This window comes from Sparus aurata, chromosome 8 (assembly GCF_900880675.1).
Source record: "Sparus aurata chromosome 8, fSpaAur1.1, whole genome shotgun sequence".
Lineage (NCBI taxonomy): Eukaryota > Metazoa > Chordata > Actinopteri > Spariformes > Sparidae > Sparus > Sparus aurata.
Window position 1 is genome coordinate 33340303 of NC_044194.1, and position 13803 is coordinate 33354105.

The 13803-nt window shown below is 41.1% G+C and overlaps 1 protein-coding gene across 2 annotated transcripts in view; it reads left to right on the forward strand.

Annotated features, from left to right (window-relative positions):
* LOC115586688 (carbohydrate sulfotransferase 1-like) overlaps positions 1-13803 on the forward strand; it is a 38161-nt gene that overhangs the window by 16046 nt on the left and 8312 nt on the right. The window lies entirely within an intron of this gene.

Sequence of the window (13803 nt, forward strand, 5' to 3'; positions counted from 1 at the left end):
GCATCCAAAAAAAAAATTGGCATTGAAAACAAAACCAGTACTGAAAAAAGAAACATTGTCATTGAAACATTTGTATTGAAAACAGTTGTATTGGCATTGAAACAAGTATTGGCACTGAAAAAAGAGAGTAATTCAAATAATTCAAATCCGAAAATCTTATCTTTTATTTTATTGGGATTTTTTTGTATTTTTCAATGACAATCTTCAGATTGTTTCTTCTTGTCACTTTTTTTTCAGTGACAGATTTTTTTACAATGTCATTTTTTTTCAGTGTCACTGATTTTCAGTTTCAACTTTCTGTCACTGTTTTGGCGTCGAGAGGGAGGGGCCTGAGGGGAGGGGCAAGTAGAGCGTGGTTTGCATATCATTTGAGAGGGTAATGGCAGCAGCCTGCAGGAAGGCGGGGCTGGACGGCCCAGCCATAATACACCATTTTAGGGCCCGTGTGCCGGCCGTCTCTGGGCAACACAGAGACCAACTACCTCGCGGACTTTTCTTCAAGCTCTCTCCTGATGTGTCCAAGTCTCTGTGTATCTGGTTCTGTCCAGGAGCTCCCAAGCTCCGGTCTCTATATGCATATGGAGTGTGGTAGTAGTACCGGGGCGCCGAGCACGGAGCATTAGCCATAGTTAGCACAACAGTAGAACAGCCTGTTGCTCCGAGCCGGGGCTGCCTCGCCGACAGCAGCGCTCTGTCTGCTCCCCAAGGTACTACTACCACACTCCATATGCATATAGAGACCGGAGCTTGCGAGAACCAGATACACAGAGACTTGGACACATCAGGAGAGAGCTTGAAGAAAAGTCTGCGAGGTAGTTGGACTCTGTGTTGCCCAGAGACGGCTGGCACACGGGCCCTAAAATGGTGTATTATGGCTGGACCGTCCAGCCCTGCCTTCCCGCAGGCTGCTGCCATTACCTTCTCAAATGATATGCAAACCACGCTCTACTTGCCCCTCCCCTCAGGCCCCTCCCTCTCGACGCCAAAACAGTGACAGAAAGTTGAAACTGAAAATCAGTGACACTGAAAAAAAACTGACATTGTAAAACAATCTGTCACTGAAAAAAACGTGACATGAAGAAAAAATCTGAAGATTGTCATTGAAAAATACAAAAAAATCCCAATAAAATAAAATGATAAGATTTTCGGATTTGAATTATTTGAATTACTTTCTTTTTTCAGTGCCAATACTTGTTTCAATGCCAATACAACTGTTTTCAATACAAATGTTTCAATGACAATGTTTCTTTTTTCAGTACTGGTTTTGTTTTCAATGCCAATATTTTTTTTGGATGCCAAATTTTAAAGTCACCATTCTGGCTCCATATAAAACTGTCATTATGATCTGACAGTAAAATAACACACAGGTCAACTGTGAAACAATCCAATGTCTGTGTGGCCAACCAGTGGCTGTAATTTGGTTTGCAAGAATCAATTGCTCCCAAATCAACACAACCAATCGGAGCTAGAGATGTAGTTAGTAGCTGATTATTTTAATGTGATTTCAATTTAGACTGGGCAATATGACATTGCTTAATCTGGAGGCTGGGTTGAACATCTCTTCTAACTCTATTTGAGTTCATGGTGGACTGGATGACGGAAGTTAGATGACCAATCAATGCAATTCTAAATTGGTATCGATTGAACACGCAGTGACAATGACTGCAGTTCCTCAGAGATTCTCTGAAAACATGTACAGACATGTGAACACATAAACCCAACACGGAATCAAAGTACAGTGGTATTATCAGACCTGAGTTAAACTCACTTTGATGTTATGAGTGTGGGCTGATCTTCTTGTACACGTGCTTCTGCTCCACGTCCTTATGAAACAAATTAGAAACGTTATACAGAAAGACATACTACATTTAACGTATTAAATGTCTGAGTACATTCTGATAAATAAAGATAAGCAAATCCAACAGAGCAAAGGCAGGAAAGTTGAGACATAACCATGAAAAACCATGGGAGGAGAGAGGAAACCATGGGAGGTTAAAGGGAAACCATGGGAGGACACGTTAAACCATGGGAGGAGAGAGGAAAACCATGGGAGAAGAGAAGAAACCTTGGGAGAAGAGAGGAAACCTTGGGAGGATAGAAGAAAACATTGGAGGACAGAGGAAACCATGGGAGGAGACCAAGATATAATGGGAGGAGAAAGGGAAACCAAGGGAATAGAGGAAACCATGCGAGGACAGAAGAAAACATTGGAGGACAGAGGAAACCGTGGTAGGAGCCGAGGAAACCTTATGAGGACAGAGGAAACCATGGGAGGAAAGACGAAAACTTGGGAGGAGAGAGGAAACAAGGAAAGAAGCTAACCCTCGTGTTGTCCTTGGGTATTTTTGACCCAACTTCAAAAGTTAATTTGTCATAACTTTGAAGAAAAAAATTCTGAGGCACTCAAGAAGGTAATGATAAAAAGCCTTTATTGGTACATGGCTAGTCTAATAAAAACATGCCAACGCGTTTCAGCCTAAAAGGCCTTCGTCAGGCTAAGGGTAAAGTGTTTGTCAGTCAGCTCTGCTCATTGTTAAATAGGTGATCAGCAACAGCTGCTCAGTGTGAGCAGGTAGGCGGTCACATGACCAGGATGACCTACATATAGGCGAGTTCAAAATCAAGCGCAGCGCTGCCTAAATCGTGATGCATGCTGGTTAAAATGTGTCCACGATGACCTGGATGGGAGTGGTGTCTGCTCCGCATCTGATGTCACATGACCTCAATTTATCGCGGGAGCGAGTCTGCTGCAGAGCATTCGCGCAGTTGCTCTCCAGGTACTGCGCGACCCTAGACCCACCTTCATGACGTCAGGACTTTGCCCTAATTGGCTCTCATCTACGCTGACGTATATGACGTGTGTTTCGATGAATTTCCATATCCATAAGGCCTCTGCCTCTTTTCTACTCAAATATCAAATACTTTCAGATAAGTAGCAGCCGTGTGGCCGCACCTATGGGATAGTCAACATGAATAAACCTATAAAATCCTTCATGTAACGCAACAACCCTGAAAGATGTCGTCAATAAACTGCTCAGTTCTGTCAGCTTGTGGTGATGATGGAGAAGTGGTTAACTGCTGTGTCCAGTGTTATCTGTATTATAAACTCTTATTAATTAACCCTTTCTGTTCCGGTCACATTAACAATACAAAGAATTATCCTGAGCTATTCTGTGTGATGAGATGGCGCAGCGGGACAAGGCATCTGATTCAGTCATTTGTTCTGATTATTGTATTTCATTCATTCAGTGAAATGTATTTCATTCATTGTGAAAAATGTTGCTATGAGAAAATGCATCATCTTATGTGTCTATAGTTATGCTTACTTGTTTAATGTAGTCAGCAAATTCCCCTCAGCTGTGATATAATTATGCACATAAGCACAGTTGTCATCATAATAATGAATAACTGTTGTAATTGTATTGTATTGTTATTGGGCAAGACTTATTATAATGTACCAGATGAACAAAGTTCAAATGTATTTAATGGTGACATTACAAGGAAAACAGAACATGATCATTTACAGAAAGACAACATTTAGGCTCTTCATCTTGTCTTGATGAGCCACTGTGTGGCCGTTTGAAGTGAAGCAATTACAAAATATCCAAATTTGAAGTTGTTATTGTGACAAAGCTGTCACATTCTGTTGTCTCTAAATATGAACTGTCTATATATATATATATATATATATATATATATATATATGTGTGTGTATATATATATGTGTGTGTATATATATATGTGTGTATATATATGTGTGTATATATATATGTGTGTATATATATATGTATATATATATGTATATATATATATATATATATATATATATATATATATATATATATATATATATATATATATATATATATATATATATATATATGGTTCAATCATGGTTATAGACATATGTCTATATAAGTAATCAGATTAATACATCCTCTGCAAAAAGACAAAATTGACACGGGTCTTGATCTCCGGTCGTCTGCATGCAACACGGCATCAGTTCCACTGCTCTGTTCCCTCAGCCCAAATGTTTTGGTTGACTACTATTTTGAACATCTCATATTGAATAATTTCTGAAGGAGATTAATATGAGAAAACGGCCAGCAAAGTTCCCATAGCATCAGGTAAGAAAACTGATCGCAGTCGTTGTTGATTGTAATCAAACATGAATGGAATTTCAATTTCCTCCACTTCTTCGCCGACGAAGAAGGCAAACACCGCAAGCTCAGCCAAGTCACGTCACGTCTACGGGAAGAGAGAGTGTCAAACTTCATAGCAGCGTTTGTAGCCCCGCCCCTGCCGTCGCCGGCAGATCTCGCTGATGCAGTCAGGCAACAGGAGGTCAACTTGAATGCGCCTAATGACAGAAAAAAAGGTCAAAGATATTGCAGACTCTGCACAACCAAAAGGAAATCTGCACCACACAATTAAACATCATTGATTCAACTAATAGTCAAAAAACATACATATTATATACATTCACTTAATAAATATTGAGCTTGGTAGAAGACTGAGAAATTACTTATTTCTCTCTTAAAGGACCTGTCTAAAAAAACAACAAGAACTATCAGTTCAAAGAGAGAATTACAAAAAGGGAGAGAAATCCAGTTCGCCAGCTGACTGACAAACACTTTACCCTTGCCCTGACGAAGGCCTTTTAGGCTGAAACGCGTTGGCATGTTTTTAAACTAGCCATGTACCAATAAAGGCTTTTTATCATTACCTTCTTGAGTGCCTCAGAATTTTTTTCTTCAAAGTTCTACTTGGAACCCCAAACTGAAGCGCCCCCGAGGGACACCTTTGTCTACACCCAAGTAGCACTCCATGCATTTTGTTTTTTTTTATTAATTTGTCATAACTTTGATTTTCTTCCATATAATTGCCTGAAAAGTACATGGAAATGCAAGTAAAATTAATTATGACTTTTTTTTTTTTATTATGTGTGTTTATTCAAAATGTACAGCACCTGTGGTCTTACCGGGTCAATTTGACCCGGCCACATTTAGTGGTGCAATGGGTCACACTAAAGCTGCGTTCAGACCACGCTTGAGACGCTTGTATCGCGCCGCTTGATCATCATTTTGGACTATTCGCGTCATTCGTGCTGGACGCTCAGGGGAAAAAAAGACGACGCGCTTGCCCGCTCTCTTTCCACGTTGATCATGGCTGATATCACCAACGTTGCTGCACTGTACCTGCTGTACAAGTCCCAGAAACGCCGGAAAACCACCCGCCGTCTTGTCTGGGTTCATGAAGTCCTCCGGAGACGCACGGAGCTGGGGGAATTTCACTGTCTCCTCCAGGAGCTCTATCTGGATGACGACCGGTTCCAGCGGTACCTCAGGCTGACCGGAGCCCAGTTCGAGGACCTGTTAGCTCGGGTCGGTGCCCACACACAGCGACAATTAGCTTCTCCTCCATGTTGGTCTGAGTGTAAACAACGGTACGTGAGTGACGTCGTTGGCTTGAGCTTGTCGCTGATTGGATGTCGCGGAGCGATGCCGCCTGAAAAGTTCGATATTTTCAACTTTATTCTCGTCTCTTCAGACGCTTCAGACGCACCGCTTCAGACGCCCCAGGCGCTTCAGATGCTTCATTCGCGCCACGTTAGACGCTCCATTCGTGCCGCCGCCTGAATCGCGTGTAATCGCGCCATTTACATTGATTTTCAATGTAGAGTTTCCGCTCAATTCGTGTCTATCACGTTCGGTCTGAACGTCCCTTAAAATGCTTTCCAGCACAATGAACATAAACACACACCCACACATACACACACAATGACCTCTAATACTCACATGACACTCACACACTCACAGACAAACACGCACACACACACAACAAATCTTCAAAGCTACACATGTGGAAACTTGATTTCATCGCAACTTCTGATCAACCTACGTGAGGCTACACACACATACACAAACATGCGCACATGCACACACACACATGCGTGCACACACCCACAACTTGTGTAAACCTGATTTCATTGCAACTTCTGTTCTACCTTCATGGGGCTACACACACACACACACAAACACGCACGCACACAATGACCTCTAACTCTCACTCACTCACACACACAAAACTACAAAGCTACAGATGTGTAAACCTGATCAACCTACATGGGGCTACAGACACACACACACACACACAATGACCTCTAACACTCACTCACACACACACATATGAGCACACACACACGCAAACAAACAAATGTGCTTTGTAATTCATATTTATTTGTCATCTCTTATTAATAAATTACATCAGTCAATTTTGACCTGGGGATATCCTGGCTAATGGTTGACATATACCAGTCAGTGGTTATCCAAAATGACTAGTTACTTCTGCTCATTTTATTAAAAAACATGGTATAATTTCATGTATATGAGGATTTATTATTTGTAAATTAAGCATAATAAAAAGACTGAGAGGTGTAAAAGAAGTTTAAAATATGTGGTAATGAGTTGAATGAAGTTGGTTCAAAATATGTAACAAAGAATGGTTTGATCATTTTATACTATAGTCAAATAAAAAATAATTCATAATTTTTACTCAAAAATTCGGTATAATTTAATGGAAAATAGGTATATTATACCATACAATACAAAAATGAATGTAAAATTTGTGGTTATATGTTGGAAACAAGTTGACTAAAAGGTGTAACAGAATTGTGTTATCATTTTATACTTTATGCTTTATTAAACAGTCAAACAAAGACCGGGTCAATTGGACCCGGGAGGACAACAGGTGTGACTATTTGCTCCCATTCAAAAAAATTAAATGGTTTGAAAAAATACAATTCCTGACTTAACTTTGACATATACCAGTTTGTGATATTCTTTCTACTTTTGTGCCTATGATCATAACCATAGTGAAAATAATTCAGAATTTCTGCGTTTTATATTTACTAAAAAATTAGGTGTAACTTTATGCAAGTGAGGTCTATCATACCATAAATTACAAAAATAAGTGTAAAATATCTGTTAGATATGTAAGATATATGTTCACCAAAAAGGTGAAACAAAAAAAATGGTGATCATTTTATACCTCATGCATTATGAGCAGTCAAAACAGACCGGGTCAGTTTGACCAGAGAGGACAAAAGGTGCGTAGTAAATGGGAGGACAATAAATGAGACATGAGTTTGAGCTCGATGATGGCTGCAGTTGATCACAGCTGGATCAGCTGTCCGTCAGCTTTAACAGAGAGACTTTAGACTAATTTGTGTCTGCACTCAGCCTCTTGCCCAAAATGCCATTCTCTATGTTTTTAAATAATAAGACGGAACTAATAACTGTTGAGAGATTCAAGTAATCAATAAAGTCAAACTGATGTGCCGTGTGCGTAATTGAGTTTTAATGGAGAGACACACTTCTAGAGTTTCCTATAGTGCAGATAATGTAATATTTCCTCATTAATGACTCATATTATTTCACCCACCAGCAGCCCACCTGATATTAATCACAGGCTGTGTCCGAAATCACTCATTACTCCCTGTATAGTGCACTACATAGTGAGTACGTCATTTTGTAGTGCTGCCTGAGTAGTTTCCGAAAGTGCTTTTTTCTCCCTATATAGTCCACTAGGACTCCCTATGTAGTGACTAGGGAGTAGGCAATGAGTGAGTGATTTCGGACACGGCCACAGTGTTTTTAGTTTTATGACCCAGACCGCCCAATCCACAGATTTTCCATGGTGCCCCTGGTTATAGATAGAAAGATCTTCAGCAGCCTGGGTTGGATGGTGCTGAAGGTGCTGGAGAAGTTGATGAACATGACACGGACAGTGCAATTGGGTCTGTCCTGTCTATCCTGTACCTGTGATCAAAGCTTCACCACTGTGATAAAAGTCTGTAGTGTATAGTGTAATCAGTTCGGACATTGACATGATTAAAGTTACAGTGAGGGCCTACACTTTGAGATTAGACTGTGATTAACTTGATTTATATCTGGTTAAAATAAAGATCAGATTTCTTTTGTAGTTATCCTCATGACTGCATTATTTCACCTGCTGTCTGTATCCTACATAATAAACAATCCAGTCTTTTTATAAGTTTAAAAAAATTTGAAGCAGTCAGCAAACAGTTTGTCTGGATGATCACTTTATTTTTTCAAAGGCTGATCTGTGAAGGAACTCTAACAGCTGTATCTGGATCTGCTTTGCAGTCTGTCTTTGTGGTTTGTGCAAGTTCAGTTCCTGTTTCATTCTTGCAATTTTTATCACTCATTGGACATGTCACATCATGTGACACTCCAGCTGATATACTGATTATTAATTTTCGTGCAAATGAACTGTTTTTGTGAATCTCTCTCCAAGGACCGACAGACATGCAATAGATGTACAGAACAGAACAACAAAATCACAGTCAACAAATTGCATTTACAGAGTATCTGATGCAAATTAAAATATATGTAAAATGTCCAGGGCCCAGCTTTTCAAAAGTAATCCAGTAGGATTTTGGATCACGGATTGGATCAAATCTTGGAAATGGGTTTTTCAAAAGCAAAAGAGGGATTCCGGATAAGATCAGATCATGTAATCCGATCTTACATTTGATCTGGATCAAACCTACCCTTTGGGTTTTTCAAAAATTTGAACTCGGTTTGGGATCTATTTGATCCAAAAAAACAAGATTATCCTGATCCCATCAGAAGGGTGGATTCAGTTGTGATCTTTCGAACCAAATAAAATCAGAGGATTTTTTTTAAGGGAATGATCGCAAAATCAATGTTTATTGATGATGTATACATTTCTTCATATGAATACAAATCATTCATCAAGACAGTGACAATGGATATAAAGAAAATCTATAAATAGATAGATAGATAGAATTACTTTAATGATCCCAGACTGGGAAATTATTTTGTTACAGCAGTAGTGGGTCCGCAAATAAAACACTTCGTACATAACATAAATAGAATCCAATATATACATAGTGTATATATACAGTGCACAGTGTGCTATAAACAATAAACAATAATAATATATACAACAAAACAAAATATGCAAAATATACTATAACAATAATAATATATACAACAAAACAGTAGAGAGACCAGAGTTCTCTGTCAGGCAGAGGTGAGAGAGTTGTTGTATAAAGTGATGGATTGTGGCAGGAAAGATTTCCTGTATCTGTTGCTTCGACAGCGAAGCTGAAGCAGCCTTCCGGAGAAGGTGCTCCGCTGTCTGACCAGTGTGAGTTGGAGAGGGTGGAGAGGATTATCCATGATGGATAAAAGTTTTTTCAGTGTCCTCCTCTCCACCACAGCCTCCAGAGTGTCCTGTTTGCAGCCAATCACAGAGCCAGCCTTCCTGATCAGTTTGTTGAGTCTGTTGGTGTCGCTGGCTCTGATGCTGCTTCCCCAACAAACCACAGCAAAGAAAAGTACACTGGCCACCACAGACTGATAAAAGATCTCCAACATCTTGCTGCACACGTTGAAGGATCACAGCTTCCTCAGGAAGATAATAAAGCATGTCACATCTAATGAGATATGTTAAACAAAAAGGAACATTTTTAAAAATCTCAAAGCTCTCAGCTGTCAAATAAATGTCACTGTTGCTCGAAGCTCTATGATTCCACAGTATATTAAACAAAAAAATATACTCAGTCATTCAGTAGACAAATAAAAAGTATTTTTTTTAATTCTAATTCTCTCTAATTGCATGTCCAGTGTGTCCTTCATTTGGTGAGAACCTTGGCGGCTGTTCTGGTTCTATATCAGGCGCAGGTCCTTCAAAATTGTCATCAAGACGGACATTACGCCAGGTGTCGATGTTATGTAAAACAATACAGGCAAGGATTATGTTGCATGCCACCTTGGGTTGTATGCGCAAGTAGTTTAGACACGCAAACCGTCTCTTCAGGACTCCGTTTCGGCGTTCAATGGCACAACTTGTTTTGCAATGTGAGGAGTTGAAGCGTGCCTGCTCAGGTGTGTTTTCAACTGGAAAAAGGGTCATTAGCCATGGTAGGAGTGGATACGCGCTGTCTCCCAATAGTATGCCATTTGGTCGGTGGGATTGAAACTGTATAGTGCACTCTCTCTTAGAATGTGTGCATCATGAAGAGACTCTGGCCATTTCACAACACAGTTGGTGATTATGAGGTCGGCGTTTCCAACAAGTTGGATGTTGATGCTGTGCCTCCCCTTTCGATTGACATACTCCCACTCCCTTTCACAAAGTGCTTGGATATGCACATGAGTGCAATCAATAGCACCAATAGTGCTAGGCATGTTCCCCATTTGAAAAAAACTTGTGCTTAGTCTGAGCTGTCTGCTCATCCTTGGGAAAGGAAACAAATTGATTGATTAGACTGCCCAGTGCTACTGACACAGCCTTCACCACATTACTCACTGTTGATTTTCTCACTAACATATTTCACCAATTACTTGGTCCCACATGTGTAAAAGCGCAGAGTGATTAAGCACTGTTCCTTCATGGATAAAGCATGACTCCTTTGGGTTTGGCGTTGGAGTGTTGGCCTGATAAGATCTGCATGTACTTAGTGTCATCTCTCCCTAAGCGGATACGTGCATACAGTTCTCCTGATGTGTATTGCTGAAGTGGTTTGGCACACTCAGCATACACCCTTTCACTGTACCTTCTCCTACGGTAAAGATAAACAATACCCACCATGTGGATGCCTCTGTATGCTAGGGGAAATGGGTGCAAAGACATGATGTGTTTAACTGGTCTCACCCATTAAGGAGCAATGAGCAGTGTTGCCCGATTGGGCGGTTTTCCGCTACTTTTCTGGCTACTTTTGTTGTCGCATGGCGGGAAAGAAATACATTGGGCGGGTGAATAAAATTTGGGCTGCTTTTGTCCAAATTTGGCGAGTTTTTCATATTGTGAAAACAGCACTCTGAACTGCGGGAGCCCATCAGGAGCGCAGGAGGAGCAAGTTAAATAGAACAGAAAAGCACCAACCCCACCCCCTGGCTAACTGCGAGAAGCATAACTCTCTCTCTCTCTCTCTCTCTCTCTCTCTCTCTCTCTCTGTCTCCCCCCCCCCCCCCCCCCCCCCCCCCACCCACACCACACACACACACACACACACACGGGTGTCTGGCAACTTTGTGATTTGGGCTGGTTCTTAGTGGATTGGGCGGGTTCTAAGATGTGATTGGGCTGGAAACTCTGAATCCGATCTGGCAACACTGGCAATGAGCTGAGTGGTGTAAGCCTAATTGAGCAGGCCAAAGCTATCATGCTCAAGGCTTATAAGGTCAGTGTTGGCTACACCAAACAGTTGGAACCATGGACTCAAAAGGGCCTAATTTCAGTGTGGCAGAAACCTGTGCACTGCTGGAGGGTGTTCGGGGCAATTTTGCATTGATAGTAGGAGGTTTCAGCTCTGCAAAGGGTGGAGAAGTAACCAAGAAAGGAAAAGAAAACATTTGGGAGGACATTACCAATCATGTTAATGCCACTGGGTTTGGCCAGAAGAGGACAATAAAACAAGTTATGTTGCGATGGAAGAACCTTAGGGCCAGCAACGAAAGACCTTTCTGAAGCCAAAGACCTCCAAACAGGTAAACAGCCATACAAGAGAGGGGAATTCACCGATATGGTCCTTGATGTAATAGGAGAAAAATCAGAGGCTCTGCATGGCATTGAAGGCATAGAAGCAGATGGAGAGGCCACAATTACAGAGACTATGACGGAAGAATGCGAACAAACAGGACTTCAGTCGAGGATTCCACGTCTCTGCCACGCCAGAGGAGCTGATAGGTTTCACTTTAGTCTGTGTTAACTTCCACCATGTCCGGTGCGCTGTGTATCTGCTCCTTCCCAGCTCTGACAGTCCGGAGCCCTCCAGCACAAATACGCAGGACTTCTAATTCTTCTGGATGCCGGAGCACAACGCAGCAATTCAGCTGAATTAAGCACCGAGTAGACAGGAAGTCAAGTACCTAAACAACAATATGATATCCAGTTACTTTTCAAAATAAAACACTCTGTGTTGAAACCAGCACACAAATCTCAAAAAAGAGACAAACACAAGCTCTTCTGCTAATCCTTCGGTCGGGGACACTTCCTATTGTTGTTTTTATAACACATGCCCAAGGGTGTTGGTTTGACTTTGATATTGGTGAGGACATAGCCAGTCTCCCCCCACCCCCAGCACACGCCGCCGCCAGGGGAGAAAAACTGTATACGTTGTTAAGCATTAGTCATAGTGCATTACATTACATTATAGTACAAACCACTGCATTAAACTTTGCATTATACATAGATTAACAACAGCTGTCTACAGCTGGACCAGTTTCCTTAGAAATAGACCACATTATATAACTGCATTTGAAAATATGCAGGCAGGCAACATTACATTTATAAAGTTAATAATTACACATTTTGTCTTTTGTGTAAAACATTTTTTTACATTTGAATCTCATTAAAGTGCATATGTTGAGGTCTCACCTTTAACTCCCCCTGGCCTCTCCCTGAACTAGGCCGACAACCAGCCAAGATTGCTGCAGCACCCTAATGAAATAACATGTGCCAGCCTGACATTAACTTTGTACGATGCATTACCTACTGTACATAAGCAGTCACACATATGCGGTAAAACATTTTGTATGCATTCCAGAATGCAATGGACATGCATCCAGTGGAATCGCAGGGTGTACAGTGGGCGACACAGCATGCAGCTTGAGACAGTTAGTGAAATGTAATGTCAATCAGAATAAGCTGATTGTTTCTTACTAGCAGGACAAAGTGAATTCTAATACTATAGGACTAATTGAGCCTGAGCTCCACTGAAGAAGGTAGTGACAGCAGTCAAGGACTAATTAGGCCAAGTCAAAGAAGTACATTTTGAGTACAATACAGATTTAAAGGTATCAATAGAGCCAGTTGTCTGATGTCTGCTTGGAGGTTATTCCAGAGGGAGGTGGAACGACAACAAAAGGCCCTACAGCCAGCTGACTTCTTTCTAAATCTAGGAACCATCAGGAGCCCTTAATTCTGAGAGTGTAATGCATGAGGTGGAAACCGTTCTAGTAGACGGACGGCGGCGGCGGCGGCGTCTTTCCTCTGAAATCACGGCCAGAAAGAGTGCCAGAGTGCACCTAGTCTGTGTAATTATCATGTACACCATATACGAAGTGTACAAAGATTTAGCTTCGTTTCGCTCTTCGTACGCCATCTTTCTTGAATGCCGAGGCAGCTGGTGACGTAAAGAGGTCAGCCGGAGGTGCACCGTTAACACTAGTTGAAATGGGTACAGCGCCACCTAGCGTACCGGGGTATGACATGCTTTCGGCCAGTAATTCGATTTTCTCACTGGTATGTATACTCGGATAATTGCAGTTGTCCGACTGAGCAGCATAGTCGAACTATGGCTGTAATCTGACTAAGCTGTGCATGTAAACGCACTGAATGTCTCAGGAGAGATACGTTCAAAGTGTTATGAGCTATGACTAATCAGTTAGTCAGCCTTGCTGAGGAAGCCAGTGTTGAAGAGATGATTTTGATTCTAATCTCATCAATTTTATTGCAAATAAAACTAAGAAATAATTTGTAGTAAAGGGTGCACAGCTCACAGACTGTGGTTTTTGAGTAAGTTTAGCCGCAGTGTCAAAGATAAATCTATGGTTGTGTCTTTTATTGCTTATTAGGCCGGAGAAATATGCTGTTCTGGCAGCAATACGAGCATGAAGACACTGTCATGCCATGCAAGATAGAAAAGGTTTAATTTAGAATTTCACCATGCTCGTTCGATTTTCCTGCCGACTTGCTTGAGATCTCGGGTTTCATTTGCAAACCAGGGCATATTTTTCTATTATCATC